We start from the raw sequence: 9,307 nt of genomic DNA on the forward strand, positions 1-9,307 counted from the left end.
CAGACTTTAACAGACTCCAAGAACTGGTAGATAAGGTCCCATGAAAAGAAAATCTAAGGGAAAACAGAGTTGAGGAGAGCTGGCAGTTGCTCACTGAGATAATATAAAAGGCACAACCGCAAACTATCCTGATGCAAAGGAAAGATAGGAAGAATTGTAAGAGGCCAACATGGCTGTAACACAGGGGAGGGCAAACTTTTTGGCCCGAGGTTGCGAAACTGTATGGAGGGCCGGGTAGGGAAGGCTGTGCCTCCCCAAACAGCCTGGCCCCCCTCCCCCTCCCACTTCCCGCCCCCTGACTGCCCCCCTCAGAACCCCTGACCCATCCAAACCCCCTGCTCCATGTCCCCCTGACCGCCCCCTCCCAGGACCCTAACCGCCCCCTGGGACCCTACACCCTATCCAACCCCCCCGTTCCCTGTCCCCTGACTGCCCCAACCCCCTATCCACACCCCTACCCCCTCCAGGACGCCCACGCCTATTCAACCCCACCCCCCTCCTCCGTCCCCTGACCGCCCCCCTCCCCCGAACCTCCGCCCCATCCAACCCCCCCGCTCCCTGTCCCCTGACTACCCCTCCCGGGACCCCCAGCCCCTAACTGCCCCCCCGGTACCCCATCCAACCACCCCCTGCTCCCTGACTGCTCCCTGTCCCCTAGCTGCCCCCCAGGACTCCCTGCCCCTTATCCAACCTCCTCCCGCCCCGCTCCCTGCCCCCTTACCATGCTGCTCAGAGCCGCAGGACTGGAAGACACAATGCCCAGCTGGAGCCAGCCCTGCGGCGGAGCGGGGACAGCAGGGGAGGGGCCAGGAGCTCAAGGGCCGGGCAGGACAGTCCCGTGTGCCGGATGTGGCCCATGGGCCGTAGTTTGCCCACCTCTACTGTAACAGGAGCTCTTTAATGACCTAAAAATCAAAAAGGAATCCTACAAAAAGTGAAACATGGACGAATGGCTAAGGGGGAGTGTAAAAAAAAAAATAGCACAAGCACATAGAGACAAAATCAGAAAGGCTAAGGCACAAAATGAGTTACATTTAGCAAGGAACAAAAAAGGCAATAAGAAGAGGTTCTTTAAATACATTAGGAGCAAGAGAAAGACAAAGAAAGTGTAGGTCCTGTACTTAGCACGAAAGAGAACTCATAACTGATGACATCAAGATGGCTGAGGTGTTTAATGCCAATTTTGTTTCAGTCTTCACTAACAAGGTTAATGGTGACCAGATACACAACACAATTAATATTAAAAACAAGAGGAAAGGAATGCAAGCCAAAATAGGGAAAGAATAGGTTAAAGAATATTTAGATAAGTTAGATGTATTCAAGTCATCAAAGCCTGATTAAATTCATCCTAGGCTACTTAAGGAACTAACTGAAGCAATCTTGAAACCATTAGCAATTATCTTTGAGAACTCATGAAGGACGGGTGAGGTCCCAGAGGACTGGAGAAGGGTAAACATAAAAAGGGAGAACAAAGAGGTCAGAAAGGAATTAGGTCAGTCTGACTTCAATACCTGGAAAGATACTGGAACAAATTATTAAACAGTCAATTTGTAAGCAAGAGTGGCTACTCAGGCTTAGCATGGGGCACAGAATCTAGTCCCTAGTTAACTTTTTTCACACAGTTTATGGATATACCTCCTTGAAGGATGTAAGTATCAGTCTATGATAAAGTAGACTGTAAAAGCATCAGTAATGCTAGTGGGTCAAAATCAGATATGGTATTAACAGGTGTAACTCCACTGGAGTTGATAAAGATGACTTCAGTGGAGTTCTACCTGCTTACACCAGGGCTACACTTGGGCCATTTTGTTCTTAAGTACATCATTTAAGTTAAAGCTGCTACTGAAGTATGTAGTTTTAAAATAGACAGGGAGATACTGGCCATCTCTATTACAGAAACTGAACAGACCAACAATTTCAGGATAGATTTCTGGATTGCATGTCCCACTATAATAATTTTAAAAATCAGAACTTCACTAGAAGAACACATAGGGTCCATATACTGGCATTATATGATACTGAATTAATCAGTAGTTAGTGGGTCAGTGATGTTATTGAATGTAGTGCTTGTTACAGGAATTTTTTTTGTTATATTATGTTGTTTAGAAAACCAACAAAAGTATTTTCCAAAAATGGATCCAAGCTAAAGTCTATTTTTAAAGATAAACCATTTAAAAACTTTAATTCTGGAGAAGCTACCATTAGACATAAAAATGTAAACATAACCATTTAAGTAAATGCTGAACAAAGACAAATATGCATATTGTTTTAGGAAAGTACACACACAAGGTATACTTTATGTCTCATCTGGTTTGTTTCCATACGTTTACCATTTTATTTTTGTGTGTAGTGAGCTGGACTTTCTGTTCCTACTTCCCAACATTCTGCTGCAAATCGTGACTAATTCTTAAATCATACATAATTCAACAAAATACTTCAACATGAGAACAGATATGTTCAGTCTTTCAAGAACTCTCAACAGTCTCAAAAATATTAGCTGATTCATTACACAAGCTACAGACCAAGTAAACATCTGCCTAATGATTCAGGGTTATATGATTCCTTATTGTGGAAAACAGTGAGGAAAAACTCCATAGAAAATTACGACTACAAATCAGTAGTGGGATCCACAGAATAGTGTTTTCAAAAGCACATTAGCAACAGCCTGTTGTAATTGCCATTGGGTGTGGTCACAAAAGACATGTAGCAGTTGAAAACCAGCAGAAATCTTGTTGGAACTGGCACATAATAGACCCATGTCCTGGAATCAATTTGGTGGCTCTAACAGAAATTCAGAAGTCAATATTCACACGCAATCTAGATTGGAATAAAATCACCATAAGAAGGCTATGTGGATTGATAATCAGTCCAGATTTCAAACACATCCAATCAGTCATGCCTTTATGTGATGGACTGGTTGATCAAACAAGTTTTTTCCATCTCTAGTTTATCTTATTCTGTGACACAGGACTCTTTGGCCCACAGAGGACCACAAATGGGTATACAAACTTCTTAATGATTTGTCACTAACATGTACTGCCAACTAAGACAGGCTTAGCTTACGGTCCCTTTTTCCTAGAAAATTACTCTTTCTACAGATAACATGCATCATAAATAACTGTGTATTAGGCTTCCTCCTCTGTTAGCAAACACCACAATCCCCTTTTTCATCCATAGCCAAATCTTATGTTACTTGAAAGTCTATTGCTTTTCAGTCTCCTGAAACTGGCATGACATCATATAACTGCATTTCCCACACCTAAGACTCTGCACCCATATTTTTCATGCATCTTTGTTACTTAGCTTCCCTATGTATGATGCATTGTATGAGAGCATATCACCCTCAATCACTGCATGGGGCTCAATGCATCTGTGTGAACCAACAAATTAATACAACATTTTCATTGTATAATAATTCTCTCATAACAAAAAACATTTAAATTCTGTTGTACCTCAATATCAGGTTTATAAAATCACCTGATTGCTACTACTCTCCTATAACATTCCCCCATCCTACACACACACCCTGAGTTGGCATCCATTCCAAAAATGGGATTACAAGGTGAGTGTACAGCTGACACAATCAAATTTACTGTATAAAGAAAGACAAAACTTCAGCCTCTGGAGTAAAATACTTACTTTGTAATCATGACTAAAGTTAAATGAAATACCATCACCTGAATGGAGTAAGACGCACTATGAATCAGCGAGTAGTAAGTCTCTCTAATGATTGAAAGTAAAACTGATTGTATCTCTAGAAGTAAAGGATAGGTACGTGTGTAGTGTTTTGTAAACTTATTTGTAAGGAGGATTATTTATTTTATTTATTTGAGATTGTGCTATTTGTCTTGGTCTACTACATGTAAGTGGTAATGTGACATAAAAAGGGTACATGGATTCCCAGTGTGTAAAAAAAATTTCTTTACAAGGTACAGCTCTTGGAAATGTTTCAGTTTATAAATATTCTGAGAAAAAACAAATGTATGCAACTCTGATAGTAGAAATATTAGGTAAATATAAAATGAATAATCACTGTAGGTAATGATATATACTTTTTTCTTAATCACTTTTTTATTTTACAAACAAAATATTTAAGGAATGAGATAATATAATAAATACACATAGAAAGCATTTTTATAATTTAAGGGGAATTGCATTATTCATGAGTGGAAGAAAATAAAATTTAGACTTTTTCTCCCCACACTTGAGTCAATGTATTTTATTTATAAAACACTTGTGGATTGTGCTTTACTATTTATTTCAAATATGTAGTACATACAACTGATATATTACCATTTTCATGTACATCATTATGAAGGCATCAAGATGTTTTCACTTATTCTGAATTAAATGAAATTCATATAATTAACATATACTCTAAATATGTGTAGTCTATATAGACGCAACAGATGGGATTTTGAAATTCCAACAATATTTACATAACCCTGCTAATTAAACTAAAGTGTAGATTTAACAAACAGAGTTCATGTTTAATGTTACAGACAGTCTAATAAGGCTTTTGGTGTCACAGAATATTCACTGGATTATAACTTGTACTGTTTGGTTCCTACCCAACAGACTTTGAAATATTAAATGTTCCCAGTAATATGGATATCTCTTGAAAACTCAAGATTTTCACAGAAAGATGAACTCTCTGAAAAGAGAAATAACACTTACTGTCTGAAGATTATTTTTGATAGCTGACCAGGGATTAGGCATTTTCTATGTTTAATATATATCATCTCTAAAGTTCTAGTGTGACCGCGTATGAAATGAATGTGTCTCTCACTCTGGCTGTAGTGGGCAAGTAATCCACCAATGAAATTGCCTTACAGTGTGGCATTGGTCAAAAAGCTCTTCTATACAGAAAAACTTAGCACAGGATGAACACAGAAAGTAAACGAAATGCTGAGGATCATCTCAGGTAAAGACGTGTTATTAATTCTTCATTCAATCATCATATTTTTGCACAGTATTTAGTAGCTAAAAGGTGTCAAATGTAGTGTTCATGGCATTACCACGTTTATCATATATATTTTTCTTTTACATACTTTTTGGATATTTCTTATGTCAGAAAACACTTACAACTAACACTTCATTTTCTTTGTTATATTCTTTGTTTGCTCCATGCTCCCTTTGTACAACTTCTTACTTTAAATTAAGTAAGTATTTTTGGGGGCAGGGAGAATATCTTTGTGTGCAATAAGGCACCAATTTTGAATAGAGCCTTTGTGCCCTACTGCAGAAGACATAAATAATAATAAAGCCACTTTACAAACCACATAAATTGAAAGGCATAAGCATGAATTAGATGCCAATTTAAAATTAACCAAATAAAGTGACAATGCAACAAGATTCTGTCCTTTTGTCCACTCACCACAGTTCTAATGTACCCATCACCATAGTGGCCTAGCATCTACCAGCAAGAGTGTAGTTTTTATCTGAAAAAAATCTATGCAAATCCATAAGATCATCAGAGAGGTCTGGAACATGTTTAGCTAAGTACAACCTCCTAAATATCCCCCTTTTCATACAAAGCCTCCCACAACTATTGAATATTTGTAAAGTACATTTATGCTTAAAGTTCTGAAACTAACCAAGATTTTGCAAAAGCAAAATATTAGATGAGTATTAGATGCCTTTTTGTTAGAAATTAAAATGACACCACTGACTTTTTTTTTTTTTTTGAAGTTGAAGACCCCCATGCCTGAAAAGATGCTGCACTGAATAAACTGGTCTGAGACCTATACCCCTAAGTAAATAAACATGTAACTTGTCTTCCTTTCAACTGCAATGGTAGAAAGGCTGACAGGGCTTCACAAAACCCTCCTGTGTTAGGGAACGGAAACTCCTAATGAGATTAGTTGGTGTGTGTGTGCAGACATTACTTAGCCATGACTAAATGGGCTCTCTTCCTGCAGCCAGTGGAAAATTCATGGAACTTTTTCCCCCTGCAGCATCAGAGTCCCTCTAACCTTCAGCAAAGCCAGATCCAAAAACAACTCTCCACTTTCTCTCCCCCCCCGCGAAATGTATCAAAATGGGCCAGAAGGGCTTTTGGGGAGGGGGGACCTAAGAGAGAGGGGGAGGGCAAGAGAGGAACTCTGAAGACGACAAAGGAAACTGTAAAAAGACCAAATACATAAACCTGAGAAGGAGAAAACCACAGAGTTTCTTTGTGAGCTGCAGTGACTCATTTTCAAGATGTTGTCTGCTGCCAGTTTCAAACCGGAAGCGCATGGCAATTAGTCTTGCTGTTTCCAGACAAGCCTGAAACTCTCCCGACACTTTTTTTTTTAAATCCCCCCTTTCCAGTTTCTGCAAGAACTCTCCTCCCCACACAGCCCCCTTCGCCCCTTGCAGAGGCTGCGGGGATCGGCACACACTGCCCCAACGCCTGGGCGTGTTGACAAACACCCAGACCCCTCCCCCAGTCACTACTGTGATTATTTTAATTTTTAAAATGGCCCACGTGGCCCAGCAGCTGGGACGCCCTAGGCAGCGAGTGAATGCAAAGCGCACCCCAAAGGGCTTCCTGGGCAGTCAGTTATTTCTATCTCTGATTTATGCTCCCTCCCCAGAGAGCCCTGGCAGACAGTGGCCCCCTGCCTCTCGTCCCAGGCAGACCCTGACCCCTTCCTGCCCCCCAAACACAGACACTTCTCTCTCCCATCGTCTTCTTCCCCTTTTAGCCAGGCAACTATTCCTCGTCTCCTCTCTCCCTTCCCCAGCCAGGCCAGGCAGTGACCCCCTGAACCCCAGTCAGCCCGGGCCTCCTCTGTCCCCAGATAAGGCAGAGACCTCCGTTCCCTCCCCTCAGGCAAGGCAGAGACCCCCCCGTTTGCTCCCCTCAGGCAAGGCAGAGACCTCCGTTCCCTCCCCTCAGGCAAGGCAGAGACCCCCCCGTTTGCTCCCCTCAGGCAAGGCAGAGACACCCCCCCCCCTTTGCTCCCCTCAGGCAAGGCAGAGACCTCCGTTCCCTCCCCTCAGGCAAGGCAGAGACACCCCCCCCCCTTTGCTCCCCTCAGGCAAGGCAGAGACCTCCGTTCCCTCCCCTCAGGCAAGGCAGAGACACACACCGCCCTTTGCTCCCCTCAGGCAAGGCAGAGACCCCCCCTTTGCTCCCCTCAGGCAAGGCAGAGACCTCCGTTCCCTCCCCTCAGGCAAGGCAGAGACACCCCCCCTTTCTTCCCCCCAGACAAGGAAGAGACACCCCCCCTTGCTCCTCTCAGGCAAGCCCCCGCCGTGCTGCCAGGTATCCCTCGCGGGGCTCCGGGCCCTGTCCCCCGAGTTACCACCAGGCATTTCTGCCTTAGAGTCAAGAGTTTGCTCTGGGTTCCCTTGCACGGACTGCCCGAGAAGCTGATGTCCCCGCACCCAGCCCGGGCCCCTTCCAGCCACATTGTCCTTTATCAGCAGATTAAAAGCCAGAAGGGAAACACTCTGTGTGGTGCCTGTGGGAAGAGCAGCCCCTTGGGCCCCGCAGCGCGGCTGCATCCACTCTCCTATTTGCCCGTCTCTTACAGCTCGTCTGGCTCCCCTTTGCTCTCATTCCCCGCCACCTCCCCAAGTCCCCAAAACTTTGCACTACTTAGCCCAAGCTCAGAAGCACTTTTACATACCCAGAGCCTGGTGGACTTTTCCAATCTCTCCTTGTAGTTTAAAGGAAGCTGGGTAAAATCCCCTGGTTTTCCATGCTGACAGTCTTCTGCAAGCGCTCTGTTGCTCTTGTAATGAGATCCTGGTTTTTTTCGTTCTTTCTTTTTTTTTTTTTTTTTTTTTTTCTTTCTTGGTTGGTGTGTATGTGTGTGTGAGAGCAGGAAGTTGGAGCAGTCAGACAGAGAGCCGGCTCACTTCCTTTCCTGCATTATTCCCCAGGCGGTTTGCAGTCTGTGTAAACAGGCTTTTCCTCCCCTCTCCCCTCTCTCTGGCCGCTGATGTGCAGCATTGCTGTAATATAAGACACACACATAGTAAAATGGTAACGGTAACTACACACACACACACACACACACAAGGAGCTCCAGCAGCTCCCTCTGACCTCCACCTCTTCCTGTTCTACACCCCAGGGGAGGAGCTTCAAACAAGCTCAACAAACTGGCCCATGAACAGCCTCTACTAAGAGCATAAAGTGGCTTTGCAAAATAATCAGCTTTTCCAAAGACAGTGGCTCAGAGCTGTTAAAGATGAACACGACCATGTTAATATTATTTATTAGTAATTATTACTTCTTGTTAAGCATTAAGAGTGCATTGAGCACTCTACAAGACTGCGAGGGCGTTTGTCCCAAGGAATGTGTAATCTCCAGATTTGATCTGCAAAGCACTGAGCACCCTCAACTTCTATTGATTTCAGTGGCAGCATCACAGTATTCAGCACCTTGGAAGAGGTTGACCACTTCTCAGAACTGAACCTTAAATAGACAGACACCTCAAAATACATAAACAACACCAAACATATCTAGTGTTAAAAACAAACTGGAAAAAGACAAACAAACCATATTTAAATAATCCACGTGTGCTCAAAATCTGGATTGAAAATCCCAAATCGGATTCTATGGTTTTTGGTTTGGCTCATTATAAAGACAGGCCATTTGTGAAATTCAGATCTGGGTTCAGATTTTGAACCCATTTGAGGATGTTCAGAACAAGGGTTTTGGTTCAGACTCATCTCTATTAAAAATAATAAGCATACACCATTTGGAGTTTAAATCATCTTTCCATGTATTGCATGTGTCTGTCTGTACTGTCTTTTTCTGATGCTGATCGTAAACTTCTTGAGTCAGGTCCCACACTTGTAGGGTGCCAAGAACACCTCAATGATACTCAGTAATTAATAATTATATATAAATTAAATAAGTACTGCCTTGTAACATCTTTTAAATAGTTAAAAGATTAAGCATTCAACCAGGGTAATTAGAGTTCAAAAATGTTCTTGACATAACATTATTTGGATGTTACATTATTTTTGCTTGCTATTTTTGGGTTATGGCTGCTATATTAATGGTAGGTAATTGGAGTCAAAGAAGCTAACAGGGAATTGTCACAGTTGCCACGGAAAATTAGTCATTAGCATCTTGACATTTAGCAATGGGCATATTGTAGATTTTTCAAGGAAAGTAGGTAAGACTCCAAATTCTGATCCCTTAATGTCCCACATACAAGAGCTTCGGGTAAGGTGAAATGTCTTCGTGCATGCACATGTAAAGGTGTCAATTGTTGAGAAATGCCTTCTGAGAACATACGGAAGTTTAGAGTGTGAGCTTGGGGGTCCGCTGAAATCTCATGAAGTTGATGGGGTGGAAATG

General features: G+C 42.5%; 1 protein-coding gene across 1 annotated transcript in view; it reads right to left on the reverse strand.

Moving 5' to 3' along the window:
- ELK3 (ETS transcription factor ELK3) overlaps nt 1-8,053 on the reverse strand; it is a 62,829-nt gene extending 54,776 nt beyond the window's left edge. Inside the window, exon 1 of the mRNA XM_077831994.1 lies at nt 7,623-8,053. The gene's annotated coding sequence lies outside the window, so the exon portion shown is untranslated. The remainder of the gene's footprint in view (nt 1-7,622) is intronic.
- Nucleotides 8,054-9,307: the final 1,254 nt, after the last annotated feature.

Source organism: Eretmochelys imbricata, chromosome 1 (assembly GCF_965152235.1).
Source record: "Eretmochelys imbricata isolate rEreImb1 chromosome 1, rEreImb1.hap1, whole genome shotgun sequence".
Lineage (NCBI taxonomy): Eukaryota > Metazoa > Chordata > Testudines > Cheloniidae > Eretmochelys > Eretmochelys imbricata.